General features: G+C 37.5%; 1 pseudogene across 1 annotated transcript; it reads right to left on the reverse strand.

Moving 5' to 3' along the window:
* Window positions 1-638: 638 nt before the first annotated feature.
* On the reverse strand, window positions 639-1,342 carry LOC110339009 (annotated as a pseudogene). Its single transcript, XR_002381321.1, has 2 exons — window positions 1,273-1,342; window positions 639-1,069 (listed from the first exon to the last, which is right to left on the reverse strand). The product of XR_002381321.1 is annotated as an immunoglobulin kappa variable 4-1-like (transcript).
* Window positions 1,343-3,572: the final 2,230 nt, after the last annotated feature.

The raw sequence follows: 3,572 nt of genomic DNA on the forward strand, positions 1-3,572 counted from the left end.
GTATTTTGTTCCTTATTCTAAGGAGGAATGAAGTATCAACACGTTGGTCAATCTTCTTGGTTTTCTTGTGTTTTGCAGGAGCTAAAACCATCCAGTGGAAAAAAGATAGCATTTTCAACAAATGGTGCTGGCACAACTGGCTGTTATCATGTAGAAGAATGAGAATTGATCCATTCTTATCTCCTCTGGCTTTGGAAATAGCATTTGAAATGTAAATGAAGAAAATATCTAATAAAAAATAAGTAAAAAATTTAAAAAGTAATGTAAATAGAAGAGTCAGAAAAGGAAAAAGTGAGAAAAATATGGATATCATTAAACAAGTAAGAAAAGTGTCTATATTCTAGAAAAAGCAAGAAACAAATATTTTCTATATACTCCTAACCAAGACACAGTTTCACAACATCACCGCATCAGCACATAGGCGCTTACATTGGATACCAGATATATAGAACTATAAAAAGATCAATTCCTCATATTCAATCAACATAGTTTGTGGTAAATTGTTACAGAAGGAATAGGAAAAGAATACTGTGGTATTTTTCTGAATTTTGGTGTATAGAATACTTATACCAAAAAAACATGAGAGGCCTTGAATACATTATTTTATACTGAGCTCTGTAAACATTTTCTTCAGTTTTTCAGGCATGCCAGATGTCATGCAGAAGGAGGAAGTGTGCATAGCCAGGGCTGTGTGTGATGTACACAGTTGTTGAGACTCTTAAGGAGGTTTGTATAGGAGGCTGAAGCACTGTGGGAGGATAGTTATAATCATTCTGACAGTAATAAACTGCCAGGTCTTCAGCNTGCACACTGCTGATGGTGAGAGTGAAATCTGTCCCAGATCCACTGCCTGTGAAGCGATCAGGGACCCCAGATTCCCTAGTGGATGCCCCTTAGATAAGCAGTTTAGGAGACTTCCCTGGTTTCTTCTGGTACCAGGCCAAGTAGTTCTTTTGGTCATCAGTATTTAAAAGACTCTGACTGGACTTGCAGCTCATAGTGACCTTCTCACTTGCTGACACAGTCAGGGAGGATGGAGACTGGGTCATCACAATGTCCCCACAGGTACCTGAAATAATGAATAGAGAGTGAGAATGAATATCTACACTAATATAGATCATAATAACAGTTGTAATTTGTCATTTAAATGTCCTTATAATGTCATAATGTCAGAACATTATTTGTAAGAAATATTACACACTGGCACATATTGAAAATTTCTTACCACAAAGATGAAATTTTGAAAAGGTTTTAATATTTTAAATTTCTTACCAGATACCCAGAGCAGCAGGAACATGAGGACATAGGTCTGTGATTTCATCTTTCTCCCCCTGCCTGACTGATGGAGTTCAGTCATAATGCAAAGGCCTGGTTTATAAATTCTGAGTAGCTAGGCTGGGCTAGAGGAACCCATGCAAAGTAGACAGACAGTACAAAAGCAAATGCCTGGTCAGTGTTCATATGAGAGCTTGGAGTCAATCAACAGGCAAAAATGCCATCAGAGAGAGCATAAGAAAACACTGAAAGTGACTGACTTCCTCATCACCACAGAAATCTAATAAGGGATCTTAAAGGTTTGGTTAAAATCCAAGACATATTTACATAATGTGACTTTTTTTGAAACTTTAGGAGAGGTATATATACTGAGAAAAAAAATCACAAGAATACAAGAAAGAAACAGCAAGAAAAATGTCCTATAAAAAATAGTAATGGATAGGAAGGGAAAGAAATTTTTTTTTTAAAAATTAAGCTAAATTTGTTCATTGTCTCTCACCCTCATATCTACTTTTATAAGGAGAACATGAACAGTGCCTCAGACATTTTGGCCCCAACTTCCAAAATAAACATGGGACAGAGATGCAAGAAGAAGCTCAGATTAGCTCTGTGGAAATCCTGGGGGACATTAGTTTAAGCATAGGATCAGAGAAGATTTAATCTCAAAGTAAAGGCAAACCCAACAGAAACTAACAATCATGTTTCTCACAGCTTCAGGGAACCAAAAGAGGGTTCTTAGTCTGGGAAAATGGCAGAGAATAAAACAAATCAATTTTCTTCACCTCATCATGCATGGACACCATCAATACCAAAAAGGTTTATTCACAAAAGCATATTCTAGAGAAGTCTAGAAATTAGCAGAATTAAAACTGGCTAAATATGGTCTTGCTCACACTTCAAAAATTCCCCAGAATGGGGCATACCACCCTAAATCAAGGAATGAATTTACAGAGACCAGCAGACCACAACATCAGAGATTGTTCACATTTAAAGGAAAAAAAATTTTGAGTGTGAAGGAAGATCAGTAGTGATAACAGACATGAAAAACCACCTGCATTCAGATTAGTGACTTATGAGAGTATATATGAGGTAAATTATAAACACAGTATTATGTGTAACATAGAAGAAACAGAAAAATAAACAAATATCATGACAACGAGTGAGATTCACATCTGTATTCCAGAACTGGAGAGATAGAAGTAATAGATCCATAAGATTACAGCTATCCTAGGGTACAAAAGTTCTTGTCCAGTCTAATCTATGCATGGAGACAAGATTTCCAGATGTATGTCATTAATCAACCAACTAAGATAGCACATGGTATTTTATATCCAAAGTGAATTATTCATCTGATATTAACATGCTAACATTAATCCAGAATATTGTTGAGATTAAATATGCATTTAATCAGTATCCATTTTTCTTCTATTTTGCATTAAGTATATATTTTTTCAAATTTGCATTAGGTATTTACTTCATTTACATTTCAAATGCTATCCCCAAAGTCCTCTATACCCTCCCCCCACCCCCTACCCACCCACTCCCCCTTTTTGGTCCTGGTGTTCCCCTGTACTGGGGCATATAAAGTTTGTAAGACCAAGGGGCTTCTCTTCTCAATGATGGACAATTAAGCCATCTTCTACTACATATGCAGCTAGAGACACGAGCTCTGGGGGTGCTGGTTAGTTCATATTGTTGTTCTACCTATAGGGTTGCAGACCCCTACAGCTCCTTGGGTATTTTCTCTAGCTCCTCCATTGGGGGCCCTATGTTCTATCCAATAACTGACTGTGAGCATCCACTTCTGTGTTTGCCAGGCCCTGGCATAGCCTTACAAGCTATATCGGGGTCATTTCAGCAAAATCTTGCTAGTGTATGCAATAGTGTCTGCGTTTGGTGGGTGATTATAGGATGGACCCCAGGGTGGGGCAGGTTTTGGATGGTCCATCGTTTCGTCTCAGTTCCAAACTTTGTCTCTATATCCCCTTCCATGGGAATTTTGTTCCCCATTCTAAGAAGGGGCAAAGTAACCACATTTTGGTCTTCCTTCTTCTTGAGTTTCATGTGTTTTACAAATTGTATCTTGGGTGTTCTAGGTTTCTGGGCTAATATCCACTTATCAGTGAGTGCATATCATATGAGTTCTTTTGTGATTGGGTTACCTCACTCAGGATGATACCCTCCAGACCCATCCATTTGCTGAGGAATTTCATAAATTTATTGTTTTTAATAGCTGAGTAGTATTCCATTGTGTAAATGTACCACATTTTCTGTATCCATTCCTCTGTTGAGGGACA

Source organism: Mus pahari, chromosome 22 (genome assembly GCF_900095145.1).
Source record: "Mus pahari chromosome 22, PAHARI_EIJ_v1.1, whole genome shotgun sequence".
Lineage (NCBI taxonomy): Eukaryota > Metazoa > Chordata > Mammalia > Rodentia > Muridae > Mus > Mus pahari.